Source organism: Pelodiscus sinensis, chromosome 1 (assembly GCF_049634645.1).
Source record: "Pelodiscus sinensis isolate JC-2024 chromosome 1, ASM4963464v1, whole genome shotgun sequence".
NCBI lineage: Eukaryota > Metazoa > Chordata > Testudines > Trionychidae > Pelodiscus > Pelodiscus sinensis.
In genome coordinates, this window is record NC_134711.1 from 192,324,679 (window position 1) to 192,340,053 (window position 15,375).

General features: G+C 43.7%; 1 long non-coding RNA gene across 1 annotated transcript in view; it reads left to right on the plus strand.

Annotated features, from left to right (window-relative positions):
- Nucleotides 1–5,967: 5,967 nt before the first annotated feature.
- Nucleotides 5,968–15,375, plus strand: part of LOC142826984 (uncharacterized) — a 74,603-nt gene continuing 65,195 nt past the window's right edge. The window contains exons 1-2 of the long non-coding RNA XR_012901300.1: nt 5,968–6,124; nt 6,879–7,009. This is a non-coding gene — a long non-coding RNA (uncharacterized LOC142826984). The remainder of the gene's footprint in view (nt 6,125–6,878; nt 7,010–15,375) is intronic.

The following is a 15,375-nucleotide window of genomic DNA, read 5'->3' on the forward strand; positions in this document are numbered from 1 at the left end:
CCAGAACTGGACACAATACTCCAGATGTGGCCTCACCAGAGCCGAATAAAGGGGAATAATGATATCTCTAGATCTGCTGGCAATGCTCCTCTTAATGCAACCTAATATGCCATTAGCCTTCTTGGCTACAAGGGCACACTGTTGACTCATATCCAGCTTCTCATCCACTGTAACCCCCAGGTCCTTTTCTGCAGAACTACTACTTAAGTGGTTGGTACCCAGCCTGTAACTATGCTTGGGATTCTTCTGTCCCAAGTGCAGGACCCTGCACTTGTCCTTGTTGAACCTCATCAGATTTCTTGTGGCCCAATCCTCCAATTTGTCTAAATCACTCTGGACCCTATCTCTGCCCTCAAGCATATCTACCTCTCCCTCTAGCTTAGTGTCAAAAGAAGGCTGAGGGGGGACATGATTGCACTCTTTAAATATATTAGAGGGATAAATACCAGGGAGGGAGAGGAATTATTTAAGCTTAATACCAATGTGGACACAAGAACAAATGGATATAAGCTGGCTAGTAGGAAGTTTAGACTTGAGATTAGACGAAGGTTTCTAACCATTAGAGAAGTGAAGTTCTGGAACAGCCTTCCAAGGAAAGTAGTGGGGGCAAAAGATCTATCTGGTTTCAAGATTAAACTAGATGGCTGTGTCTACATTGGCACCCCTTTCCGGAAAAGGAATACTAGTAGGAATAAGGGATCTTCCGGAAAAGGGCTTATTTTCCACAAGATCCCGTCTAGACTGGCGCTTTTCTCCGGCAAAACCCCGAGCCGGAAAAAAGCGGCAGCCATGTTCATGCAAATGCCGCGGGGGATATTTAAATCCCCTGCGGAATTTGCAATTCCGAAGTGTCTCATTAGCATCCCTTTTCCGGAAAGGGGTGCCAATGTAGACACAGCCGATGGGTTTATGAAGGGGATGGTTTGATGAGATAACATGATCTTGGTAACTAATTGACCATTCATTATCAGTGGGAAATAGGTCAATGGAGGGATGATAGGAGTTATTATAAAGAACTTTCTGGGTGTCTGGCTGGTGAGTCTTGCCCACATGCTCAGGGTTTAGCTGATTGCCATATTTGGGGTCGGGAAGGAATTTTCCTCCAGGGTAGATTGGCAGAGACCCTGGAGGTTTTTTGCCTTCCTCTGTAGCATGGGTACAGATCACAGCTAGAGGATTCTCTGCATCTTGGGGTCTTCAAAGTATTTGAAGGCTTCAATATCTGAGATATAGGTGAGAGGATTATTCTAGGAGGGGTGGGTGAGATTCTGTGGCCTGCACTGTGCAGGGGGTCAGACTAGATGATCATAATGGTCCCTTCTGACCTTAAAGTCTATGAGTCATCCGCAAACTTGCTGAGGGTGCAATCCATCCCCTCATCCAGGACATTAATAAAGATATTGAACAAAACCGGTCCTAGAACCGAACCTTGGGGCACTCCACTAGAAACCGACCGCCATCCTGACATCGAGCCGTTGATCACTACCCACTGGGCCCAGCCTTCTAGCCATCTTTCTATCCATCTTACTGTCCATTTATCCAATCCACATTCCTTTAACTTGCTGGCAAGAATATTGTGGGAGACCGTATCAAAAGCCTTGCTAAAGTCAAGGTATATCACATCCACTGACTTTCCCACGTCCACAGAGCCAGTTACCTCATCATAGAAGCTAATCAGATTGGTCAGGCATGACTTTCCCTTTGTGAATCCATGCTGACTATTCCTAATCACTTTCCTCTTTCCCAAGTGCCTTAAAATGGATTCCTTAAGGATCCCTTCCATGATTTTTCCAGGAACCGAGGTAAGACTGACCGGCCTATAGTTCCCTGTATCATCCTTCTTCCCTTTTTTGAAGATGGGGACTACATTTGCCTTTTCCCAATCATCCGGGATTTCTCCCAATCTCCATGACTTTTCAAAGATAATGGCCAAAGGCTCCTCAATGACATTTGCCAACTCCCTCAGTACCCCTGGATGCATTAAGTCCGGACCCATGAATTTGTGTACGTTTAGCTTTTCTAAATAGTTCCTAACCTGTTCTTTATCCACCAAGGGTAAAATCACTTCTACACTTGAAAAAAACAAAGCCAAACCAAAAACCGAATACTCTTGCAGCACCTTAGAGACTAACAAAAATGTAGATGGTAAATGTAGCTTTCGTGGGCACAACCCATTTCTTCAGTTGAGCTCACATGCAAATGTCATGTAGGGAAATAATAATTCTCACCAAATCATAATAAAATCTGATGAGACTCTTTATTATATTTAATGTTGTACAGTCAAGAATATGATTTCACATCTTTGCCAGAACTTGTGTTGATAAACAAAAACAGTGCTTCAGATCTGGAAAATATTAATCATATACAGAAAGCAGGTTTGTTGAGTAAGAAGGTGCCATTTTTAAGTGGCTTATTTTCTGGGTATGAAATCTGAAGAGCAAAATGGTGTACTATGTGAAAGTGAAGCTTTTAGTTGTTCCTGATTATGTGTGTGTGTGTGTGTGTGAGTGTGTGTGTGTGTGTGTGTGAGAGAGAGAGAGAGAGAGCACATATGTGTTGCAGGTGAGGGAAAGAATTTAGGAGATGAAGGCTTCATTAGAGATTGTGTTCTTAACATGGCTTTTTGTCATATGGTGATTATTTTTAACTGTAAGAAAAACCTGTGTTCTGCAGCAACTGCGATTATGCTAGTTATCAGCCTGTTCAGGCTGAGATAATTGACTCAACAAGTCTTTTAATAATCTTGCCCCTTTCACACCTGTTGCTTGGATACCACTTTCTGTGAACTGCTATGCACCATATTGGAAAAAAGAATGTTTTTGCCATTCTGCTCTTTGCTTTATCATCACCTTAAACTCCATATTTAAAAATAATTTCAGAAGTGGAGTCAAAGGATTATGGCTGTCTGGCAGCACTACACTGAAAGGCACAGCCGGAAAATCCAGCTCATATGGACAGTCTGAATTCAAACCTTTGTTTTGTAGCTGTTGGTACTGAGTTATATTTTTCTTGCGTGCATGCATTTCCTTTTGCTTCCCTTGAGAGTTTGACTTTAAGAGATGTTGCCATACAGTGTAGAAATAAGGGCATTTCTAAATATCTGGATAGTCTGGTGCAGGAAAAATTGCCACTAGAAGGAGGTGTTCATTGCCCTCACAGTTTCTGATAGTCTCTTTGAAATATAAAAGAAGATTTTGCACCATTATATGCAGTATTCATACTCAGATGGTATGGTACAGTGAGAAATGGTTCCAGTCTCCATCTAACTGCAACAGGTGATGCTGAGTTATATGATGCCAGGTACTAAATGACGTGATGTGCTGTGATTTATTTTAATCCAAGAGCTGTTTCCTTATCAATACACAAGAAGGCCTCAGAAATGTAGGAGCTTCCAAGGCAGGTCTCAGTCACTACAGAGCTGGGAGATTTAAGGGAGCGGCAGGCGTTAGTTGTTGCCTCCATAGTTCCCTCTAAGGTGCGCACATGCGTGGCTGTGCACAAAACATTCTTGGCCTGCCCACTTCTTTTGCAGAGCTGCACAGCAGCACTCACTTTGCTGCTGGAAGGTGAGTGGTGTGGGGTGGAATCCAGCTCTGTGAATGCCATGTGGTCCAGCTGGCAGGGCTGTGTGGCGGGCCGCTGGCCTGTTGTGTTGCAGTTGGAGCCAGGGCTGTGGTGAGGCTGTCCCTACTGGGGCAGTGTCACTGCGGCCCCAGTTCCAGCTCAGATGGCCACCATGCAGCCCAGCTGGTGGAGATGTGTCATGGATGGCTGCCCCCCTTTGCCTGGGGCAGCTTCACTGTGGCCCAAGTTTCAGCTCTAGCAGCATGGCTGGTGGGTCTGCATGGCAGGAAACTTCCCTGTGTGCTCTGGAACTGGAGCTGAGGCTGCTGTGCAGTTGCTCCTGCCCTTTATGCTGCCTGGCTCTGGAAATCATCACTGAACACATGAAGTGCCTGAAATGGCAGTAAACACAGAGAATAAAAAAAATGCCACACAGAGTAGTAGACCTGAGCCAAACCCGTATACATAGCACAAGGAATTTCATTATCACTAAGACCAAAAGTCATAACTCAGCCCCCCAAAATCTTGAGAGTAGTCCTAAAATCATGTTTTTTTTTAAAAAAAGGGGATTTGGTCTCAGTAACAGGCAACCTGCCCCATTAAGGACCAGGAGACCTTGGACCAGTCTGCTCTGTTCAGTTAGCTCTGCCATGCTACACCTTTATAGGACATGAAACGGAAAGGAGAAAACCCGAACATTTTAGTACTGAGCAGCAATGATCTAGTAAGTGAGATACTGGTTTTGAGAACAGAATTAGTATGCTGTGGGGTAAACTAGCGATGTGAATGTTTAACCGGGTATCCTGGGCCTGGGGTCGGACATTTGAGCAAGCACATATAACCTCAATGTTGGTGCACAAGACAAAACTCACTTCGCTCATGGATGGAAAATCTTAGAAAGAACATTGACTGCCTCACCCATTTAGTAGATTTTGGAACCCCATGGAGAGCGGCAGGCTACTTGTAGCTGATTTTCTGGGATAGGTATGATTCCCTTGACTCCACTCTGAATAAGGAGGAACGGGAGCTAGAGTCTGGGACACCCAACTTGATTGGTCCTGAGGTAGGGAACCCTAGGAATAGCACTGCCCAAGGTGATGGTTTACACTAGGATTTGTGTTGTGTTACTTTGGATTTACCTTTTAGGTGTTAAAGCCTAGGAGGGGTGAATCTCTGACTCACTAGTCACCTTGGTGCTAGGTGAAATCCTCTCTCTTTATGAGAGATATGTAAATATGGGTAGGTACAAGGCAGCAGCTCCTGCCCAGCCATTTTGTATTTTAAAAGTTGGATTATGCAAGAACAAGTATTTACTAGTGTTTTTGTGAAGGCCAGGGTTACTTTTGGGAGGGCTTCAGGGGGTCCCAGTACTTATTGGGCAGATGGTGTCCCTAGCCTCTGTCAGGAGCTGGAAATGAATGACAGGGGTTGGATCACTGGATGATTCCCTGTTCTGTTCACTCCCTCTGGGGCATCTGGCACTAGCCACAGTTGGCAGTCAGGATACTGGGCTAGATAGACCTTTGGTCTGACCCAGTATGGCTGTTCTTAAGTTTGTGTGTGGGAAAACTCCATTCTGTTTCAGGAGATGCTTATGCCCCATGGAATTCTTCCAGTCTATGAAATTGAGACAGCTTCTTCTTCACACTGAGTCATACAAATGAGAGAAAACTCCAGGGCATCACTGAACTATTAAGTTGTCTGAGGCAGGAGGGAAGAGAGAGCGAGCAAGGAAAAACTTACACATCTCTTGTGAAGGAGGAGAAGGAGCCAAAGATTACAAATCCTTACTCAAGCAAATCCTTACTCAAATCCGACGTCAGTGTGACTGTATGACTGCTTGCGTATGGCTGCAGGAACAAGCCCAGTGGGACTATTAACATAAATAAAATCATTCAAGAATGGGGAAAGTTCTGGTCACCATTCCAGGCTCATCCGTCTGACCATGGGCTGCTTAAATGAATTTCATTTTCTACTTATGCTTAGTTTTATTGGCAAATTAGGCTGTTTATGTGGTGAACTTTTTCCTAATCGTATGTCCCCTTTCATATTGTTAGCAGAAACAAAGTTTCTTTTTACTTTTTTATATCTATATAACTTGTTGCAAGTTAAAATCTTATTTTAAACTTGAAGGGAGGAGAGGGAAATCCCACTAGTCTAAACCATTATGTCTGTTTTCAGCCTCTGAATTCACCCCAGGGCAAATTATAAAGCCTTGGGAAAAGGGGTAGGAAGTTGGGCAAGGGCACAAGGAAAGGAGGTGGGGCTACAGCCTCCCCTAAATTTCCTGCCATGAGAAGGGGACTGTTTCCTGCCTCCCTTCTTGGCAGGCATGAGAACAATGCAGGCAGCTTTCTTTGTTGTGCTGTTGATTGTTCACTCTGCTCACCTGAGTAAAAGGAATTCAGGCTCATCAAGCACAACAAAAGACCCGACCAATACAAACTGTTGCTTGGCTCCTGGCTGAAGCCAGAAGCAGCTGGGTTAGAATCAGGGCATCTGAGATATTGGTTTCATCTGGGTAAGAACAGAACTGCGGCAGCAAATACAAAACACAAAGGTGAGCAGTCACCTTCTTAGCTTACTCTTCTCCCCTCTCCAGCCAGCCAAAAGCTACCTATGCTGCTCTTCCTCTCCAGGCTTTCTCCCCCTGCACAGGCTCAGCCACCCTAATTGAGAAGACAATTCACTGCCCTCCTCCTTGGGCCGGCTATTCTTTGCTCTAGCAACAGGAATGCAGAGGTCTATCTGGCAGATCCAACAGCAGGGTTGGGAGCCTCTGCAGCACTTTCCCCCCCCCCCCCAAATACATTGAAACAAGAAGGTTCAGGGAGTGGTGGGTGGAGCAGGAAGCTCACTGCTGCAGATTTCATCATGATCTGCCTTCACTCTCACAAGTTGCTATGTCACAAAGGCTGGGAGGAACAAGCCTCTCCTGACTCCAGTAGATACAGGGCTGCTCTGGTAGGGTAAGGGGCTGTTGTCCTATGCAAGTTCAAGTTAGCCCAATGTAAAGTAGCTGAGCAAAAGAATGATTGCCTGGGATCTTTACCTGCTGTCAAGAAACAAGTGTCAGGTGTTACACCACAAACAGTGCTTAAATCACCCTTAACACTTTCCCTTTTTTCCCTAGCTCTCCAATTTTGGGGGAAATGGCAATATCCTGGGGGGCCATCTATTCTTCCACTTGTCTGGAAGAGTCTTTCCTTTGACTTCAATGGGCTTTGGGTCAAGTACCAAGTGGGGCTCATATAGACTGTTACACAGAGATGTTGATTCCTTAGCAGAGTGGCAATGGCACTTTCTAATTCTAGGACGGTTCCCCCAGGACACCTTTCAGGAGCTGCTGGTCTTTTACATGTGCAGAAACAAACAAATGCCCTAAAACAGCCAGCCATTTTATAACTGTGTGTCTGCAGTGCTGTATGTTCTTCTCTTCCAACTGGTAAGTCACCTTTGCTCCTGTTTAACTACTTTTTAATATTTCTGAGGGTGGTAGAGTGTCAGAAACGTGAGTACCTTCAGTTAGAGTCATGGAGGTGATGTTTATACTTTCAAATCTTTAAAGCAGCATACTAAGAATCTCCTTCCAATCTTTTGTATTTATTCATAACTATTTGCATAAACCATATTCAGTGCACATAAATAAACCCAAGCCAAGATTTGGCTGACAAAATTTGTCTGGTACAGATTTATGCTGCTAACATCCATCATTTAACTGTAATACTCTTGATAGTAGTTCTTTTTAAAGGTATAGACCAAAGTGGTAATAAAGAAAGTGTTTAAATAAATAGATTCGGCTACTTTTGGGCTACTGTTTTTTGTTTAAGTGACTGTGGACTATTGATTCAGTAGAAATCTGGCAACTCTATTTTTGCTGATTTTTCTGATTTTTTTTTCCCAGCCCAGATGAGGCCACAGTGTTATCCATTGCTGTATCTAATGTCTGGAGTGTGAACTTAAAAAACAAAAACTGGTTTGGCAGCACTTTATAGACTAACAAAACATGTAGATGGTATCATGAGCTTTCGTGGGCACAGCCCACTTCTTCAGATGACCAGAGTTTTGAGTTTAGGATGTGCAGACCCAAAATAAATAGGGCTGAAGGAGGAAGAAAAAAAAAGGGGGGGGGGGACAGAAAACAAGGAGCAGAGGTTATGAAAAAAAAAATCAAAGGGAGAAATTTATTTTGGGTCTGCACATCCTAAACTCAAAATTCGGGTCATCTGAAGAATTGGGTTGTGCCCATGAAAGTCCATGATACCATCTACGTGTTTTGTTAGTTTATAAAGTGCTACCAGACCAGTTTTTGTTTTTTAAGTTTATCCTGTGCAGACTAACTCGGCTACCCCCTGAAGCATCTGTAGTGTGGTTTGTTTTTCAGTAATTTATTGCAAATTACAAAAGCCCTCTCACACAATGCCATTATGCCGATTACTTTTCAGGAAGAAGGGCATTGTGCAAGAGGGTTTTTGTTGCACAAGAAGGGGCAGTGTAGACAGCTCCTTCTGGCGCAAGAGCCTCTTCTGCAAAAATGGCAGCTCATTAGGTATGCAAATGAGGCTCGGCAATATTCCATGCTTAGCCTCATTTGCATATTTCTGGTACAAGAAGCCGCGAGTGTAGACGTAGCCCTGAAGTTGGGTCCAGTGGAACAGTGGCTAACAAAACTTCTCTACTGTGACACTAGTGCAAGTAAGGAGCTTTGGTAAATGGCATAAGCATTTTGGAAAACATAGGGTGACCATATTTCCCTATGATGAATACAGGACACCTGGCAAAATTATTCGTATTTAAGCAAGTTCAATGGCAATCAAGCAGAACTATTCACTACACAAACATTCAAATTAACATCAAGTTGACTGAGCCCCTGTTAATAAGAAATACTGAATAGCTGGAGTCTTTTTATGTACCATATTATCTTTACAGTTTGTACAGGGAGAGTGCACCTTCCCATACACCTCTTTCATATGAGGATGGGGGATGCCATCCGACCTGACTCAACCCTCACTGCTCCGTGTTCTCCACCCACCATGCCTGTCTGGGTCCCAGGGATGGGTTGGTACCTGTGTCCTCTTGAGGCAAAATGAGGGGCATGCAGAGTCATAAGCCCCCTTCCCAGATTTTTGTGAGGGTTCACACTAAAGCGTTGCTAGCTGCAGCCATTCAGTACTTTGCAGGCGGGAAGGGAGCTGTTTCCAGCTGCAGGGAAGTGGGGGCTAGGAATAACTTAGGCCCTGTTTTTGCAGAGATCATCTCTTTCCCTTTTCTCTCCCCCTCCGCACTCCCCCCACTTCTCTGTGGCTAGAAGCAGTTTGTCCTTTCCTGCCCATAGAAAGGCGGCTAACACATCCAAGCTGCTGCTAGCCACTGACATAACCCAGCCACTTTTTGTCTCCTGGCTACAGTGGGGGCAGGAAGAGGTTAAACCGTAAGGATGCCTAGTGCACCACCAGGGCACAGGGAATCTGACTGCAGGGGCTTCAACCAACCTGGCCAAAGAGGTGGCTCAGCAGGGGAGCGAGCCTGGGGGACAGAGTCGCCCTGCACTGCTTGGGGGCAGCACATCAAGCAGGGGCAGTGTGAGAAGAAAGTATTAAGCCCCTGCCCAGGAGCTGCTGTGGAGCCTGCAGGGTCAGGGCACAAACAGGTTGGAAACAGCTTCCTCCGCACCACTCCAGAGCTTAGCTGACGAGCGGAGACGCTTCCCCATGCCAGCGCTGTGCGGGGCTTTGACACATGCGGGGCTTGGCTCCTCCTGACAGCGTCCTGGGCCAGAGGGTCTTGAGCTTTCCATGGTTGCCAGCCCAGCCAGAGGCAGGGGAAAGGGAGAGAAAGGAGCCAGGCTGTGGGTGAGCTGAATGATCTGACCAGGGGCTGGTTCTCTGTGCAGTGCTGGGAGCGGGATGCACCCTGCTGGGGGGAGGATATGTGGGAGCAGCAAGATTGAGAGGGTGAAGGGACACAGCAGGGAGAGGACAGTGAGAGGGGGAGCATGTAAAGGGTGGGCAGCAGAGGTGACACATGACTAGCCAGTGTCTGCCCACATTCACCAGCCACCACAGCAGGCAGCCAGTGCTGGCTGAAAATGGGGCAGGGGGCAAGGGAGCCTGCTGGCAAAGATGAGGCACATAGCAGGGACTGCACTGATGGGCCAGCAGGGGGAGCACCTGGCCCCACACACTGCAGCTTTGCCTGATCCCCACCAGCCTTGTACACCCACCCCATCATCAGCCACTGGACTCTCACCACTCTTCGCTGGTGGGTGGATGGATGCTGAGCAAGGATCCAGCCAGCAGGAGGGCTTTTTTAAGAAAAAGTAGGGACATCTGCAGGAGGGCTTAAATACAGGACTACCCCTTTAAAAATGGGGCATCTAGTCACCCTAGGAAAGTAGCAACTGAACTCGGTCACAAAGGTGCAAAATCAGAACTACTTCCATAGGACTCCTTTAACAGGGCTGAGACCAAGCCAGCAAAAATCAACCACCAGCTTGATTGTTATCATGATAAGTAGAGAGAACGTATATGCTGAAACACTAGCATCTGGATCCAGAGTTGGACTCTAACCAGCTTCTGAACTCCAGGGTGTTTGGCTTGGGGTTTTTCCCATGATCTCCAATACAAAGGGAATTTTTTGTCAGACTTATCAGGAACATTGTAAAAGTGACTCACAAAGCTCTGAAAATGTGAGTCACTTTGTCGTGCTCTTTGTGGAGTTGATACTGATCCTCCTTTCCTGCCGCTTGGTACTTGCTGGAACCACAAGGTTAATGTTTAAAGGTGCCGCTTCTTATTACTTTTCTCATCTGTGTCCAAAACAGTTTTTTCATAACTGAGAGGCAGAATATTGCTGTTGACTAACTAGACACATCAAATGTCTCACACCCAGGCACCAAAGGATGACAGGACTTTGCCATTTGTTTTGCCCTTTAGAACTGGGTGTCACGCTAATTTAAGTCAGGAGGCTTTGGCATGGATTCAAGACGTTTCCTTCCAGCTGACATCTGCTAAATGATTCTGGATGATATCTTGTCTAGTCCTTTCTGATCACATTTGTGTTTTAAAAGACTCCCAGGGACACTTTAAACTGGTAGACCAAAGGATGCATCCATGGAAATGCCAGACAAGCAGTCTAGGAAAAGGCCTTTGTGATTACTAAGGGTGTGTCTAGACTACAGGGTTTTGTTGACAAAAGTGGACTTTTGTCGACAAAACTAAACCTGCGTCTACGCTGCCGCTGAGTTCTGTCGACATAACGTTGACAGAACTCAGCAGTTTTGTTGATGCTGGTAAACCTCATTTTATGAGGAATAACGCCTTTTGTTGACAGAGTTCTGTCGACAGAAGGCATTATTGCATCTAAACTGTCCTTTGCGTCCACACTGTTATGTCGACAAAGCAGCTTGCTTTGTCGACAGAACTGGCTGTAGTCTAGACGCTCTTTGTCGACAGAAGCTTTGTCGACAGTATCTGTTGACAAAACTTCTGTCAACAAAAGCCTGTAGTCTAGACGTACCCCAAGGGACCAAGGGACACAGAGCCAAGTTAGATTACTGAGTAGTTCGGTAAGCCAAATGTATGTACTTGTTGCAAATTGTTATTGCTCAGTAGCTAGGTATGGCAGAATTTATTTTTTATATTTTCAATGGATAATATTGGATTTATTTTTAATCATTTTTTTAGATTTTTATTTATATGTTCACAGTTGCACAAAATTACGGCTTTTAAGCATTTTTTCTGTTTCTTATCTAAGTTTTCACAGTTGGGGGAAATGTATAGGGGAATCAGACAATTACGTAAGAATAGTAGGTGCTGGGATTCAAGAATTTAACTTCTAATATACATGTTAAAACACTAGCTTCAGAGGGGTAGCCGAGTTAGTCTGTAACTGGAAAAACTTAAACAACGAATAGTCTAGCAGCACCTTAAAGACTAACAAAACATGTAGATGGTCTCATGAGCTTTCGTGGGCACAACCTACTTCTTCAGATGAATGGAGTTATTAAAGGTCCAGTTTCTAAATAAATACGGGATGGGGGGAAGGAAGAGAGAAAGGAAAAAACGGGGGGGGGGGGGAAGTAATTAGGAGCAAAGTGTGAAGAAATTCCAGGGGGGGTACGAGGTGACCCAGCCCCCCTGCCCCCAGCCGGTTTATCTCCCCTCCCCCCAAGAAAGAGCCTGGTCCATCCAGAAACAAAAATCAGAAAATACCATGTGAAATGTCCAGTATTTTCTTTTTTTTCCTTGCTTGGGCAACCTTTTTTTTTTTTTTTTTTCTCAACAAATTTTCCCCTGGAGTCCCAGCACCTTTTTTTTTTTTTTTTTTTTTTAAACACTGGTTCCTGGAATTAAGGGCCCACAACTGTTTTTCGGCCCTAGTCAGTTCCTTTTTTTTTCTTTGCTCAACAAGTTTTGCTGCTATTTTTTTTTGGGGGGGGGGGGGGAAGGGGGCTTGAGGGTTTCTCAGAAGTCAAAAAGGGGGCATGATGCTGAAAAGTTTGGGAACCACTGAATTAGAGTGTCCGTGCTACATGAAGTTGATAGAGAAGGTGCAAATTGTTCTTAAGTACCCATTGTTTGGTTTTTCATGTCATTGGGATGTGGAATATAGTAGGCCATCCAGCCAATGTCTTTATTCATACCTTTATTAAAACATAAATTGTCAACGTTACATGCCAAATATACAAAGTAAATGGATTTAAATAAACAAATCAGACCGGTTTTTACTATTCATTCACCAGTAGTAATAATATCGAATTCAAAAGTCTACATCACTTGGAATTTCACTGCAGGAAGATCTCCAGCAGCATTTTTTTTACTTTGCCTATCTATACATTTTTCTTATTATCATCTGAAATATTATTTCAGCAGCTTTTGTGTATATGCTGAAATCAATGGTTAATGATATTACCAATAAAAATCTAATCAGCTGATTGTAGCTAGCAGGGTAGATCCGAGGAAAAGAAAATCTGTGCAGAGAAGAAAGAGTCAAGTTCTTATTTTAAAAAAGGGCTGAGACTACAGGGAATCGCTACTAATTCAGAGATGACCCTGCAGGACCTCTAATTGAAGATGTTTTTTGTTTCAAAACCTCTCCATAATACATTACTACAACTAAATGCAGTGTGGCTGCCACCTTGGAATTGCTTCTTCTGAGGATGAGTGTCTATGACTTTTAAATACTTTAGGAATTAAAAAGTTAAAATAATCAGAGCTTAGTCTCAGATATTTGTTCTCTCTCCTTACCTCCCTTAAGAACATAAGAACAGCCATCCTGGGTCAAACCAAAGGTCCACTTACCCCAGTATCCTGTCTTCCAACAGTGGCCAAGGCCAAGTGCCCAAGAGGGAATGAACAGAACAGCCATTCATAGACCTATCCTCCATGAATTTATTTAGTTCTTTTTTGAACCCTGTTATAGTCTTGGCCTTCACAGCATCCTTTGGCAGTTTCACAGGTTGACTATAATTGTGTGATGAAATACTTCTTTTTGTTTGCTTTAAACCTGCTGCCTATTAGTTTCATTTGGTGACCCCTAGTTCTTGTATTATACGAAAGAGTAAATAACACTTCCTTATTTACTTTCTCCGTACTGGTCATGATTTTACAGACTTCAATCATATTCCCCCTTGGTTGTCTCTTTTCCAAGGTGAAAAGTCCCAGTCTTAATCATCTCTCCTCCATATGCCAGCCATTCTATACTCCTGAACATTTTTGTTGCCTTCTTCTGAACCTTTTCCAATACATATTTTTTGAGATGGGGTGACCACATCTGCATGCAGTATTCAAGGTGTAGGCATATCATGGATGTATGTAGAGGAAACATGATATTTCCCTTCCACCCTCCATTGACCACCAACCTAACCCCCTTGGAATTTTTCTCTCATATTTGTTTCCATGTGTGGCAATTTCCTTTTATGGCCCTATCGCGCATGTAGATCTCCCTGTGTAAAGAGGCAATGTGGTCTAGTGGGTAGGACACTAGACTGAAGGACTAAGGAAGCCATGGATTTTATTCCTGACTGTTCCGAACTACTGTATTCAATAAACAACATCAACCATTAAAAATTAGAACTTTAAAACAATTAAAGATGTATTAAATCAGGATAGACACTAGTCTTATAATAGACACTAGTCTTATAGTCTCTGCCATGGGGCGCCTCTTCACCTACCCTAATGCCAAAGTTACAAATAAGGTGACTTTCTTACAGGTGTGTTAGCTGCCAACTGGATGCTCTGCAATAATGTTTCTACAAGTTGTCTCTTGCCACATGCACTCTGAGCACGCTGTTCTAAACAACACTGTTGTGCTGTGTTCTATACGGTATATGCAGTATCTGTAGGTTGCACTGCTCAGTTTGTAGCTGTGCCATTTCCATTTTCCTCTATTGTTCCTACAAGCTGGTTGTGCCTGTTAACCTACACTGACTTCTTTATTCAAACTTTTAAGGCCTTAATTAAATGTTTTTCAGTGGTTTTCAGACTCCTCTCTTGCTTCCTATATAGATTCCAACAATATGACCAGAAGTCTGGTTCCATTCTGTTGACACACTTTACAGCTGTAATTTCAAATGTTAACATCAGCCACAAAAGGAACATGTTTGTTGCATAAATTATTAGAACTAAAATAGCTAAAACATTGCCTCATATAGACCTAGTTGTTACAATGCTTAATAGTCAATTCTTCCACATGCTTCGGAAGGCCTTCCTTAGGGTGTTGGCCAGAGCTGTGTGTCCTTTTTGACTGTAGTTTGAAAAGGGCAGTGTCAAACTTCTTTATGTAAAATGTATGTGAATAGTCTAGACAGGCAGTGGGATTTGAGCCAGTTACTGAAAACCCACAAAGACTCATAATACTAATTGAGGCCAAATGAATAAAATGGAATCTGTGGCAATACAAACTACTGCCAGTCTACCATATGGGGACAAAAGTCAAGCTTCTTAGGACCATGAGTATGTCATTGCTGGAAAGCCCAGTTAAAACAAAACCTACTTAACAAATGGTCAACCCACCACGGAAGAGTTTTCAAGAAGGAGGTTTTCATTCAGACCACTTTATAGAATAGAACAGGTGATAACAGTTGAATACTAATATTGGGCTCGATAAGAAAGCTTTCCAGACATACCCATTGCAATCAGTGGGAATGTTATTTCATCTACTGATGGTCCAGGAAGGAGAAACCAGAGGACAGGATGAGCTGCTGGCTACAAAGACTAGCAAAAAAATTGCACTCCAAGAAGTTAAATCTGATCTCAGTATGACCTAGCTGAACTAGTATCAGATTGGCACTCAGGAAACCATAGTTATTTTCCCAGCTCTGCCATTGGTCTGATGGGCAACCTTGGGCAAGATTCTGTGCCTCAGTTTCCCCATCTGTAAGAAGAAAGCTAATGATAGTGACATGCATTGTAAAACATTTTGATTCCTGCTGATGAAAAGTGTGTTATAACAGTAGATATTATTTTATGTATCATTTTAAAGTATGTTTAGAAAACAAACTTCTTTCCTAACCACATCCAAATGTAAATAGATTTTGCTGCTAGCTACACTTCAGGAGTGGTTTCCTGGAGTAACATGAACCATCCTACCCCTCCTCCCACACACATTGGAATATTATTACAATGCATTTCTAAGGTAATCATTGGTATAGTGTCTAGGTACCCGTATGTAAATTAAAAGGATATTCACAATCTACCTAGAGAAGGAACCTCTTCCATAGTTCAACCTGCTTACTTGCTGAGAGTTGGGTCACTAAGGTAGCCTCTTGCCGAGCCATTGCTCTCCTGGGCTATTTGGGGAACAGAGCTT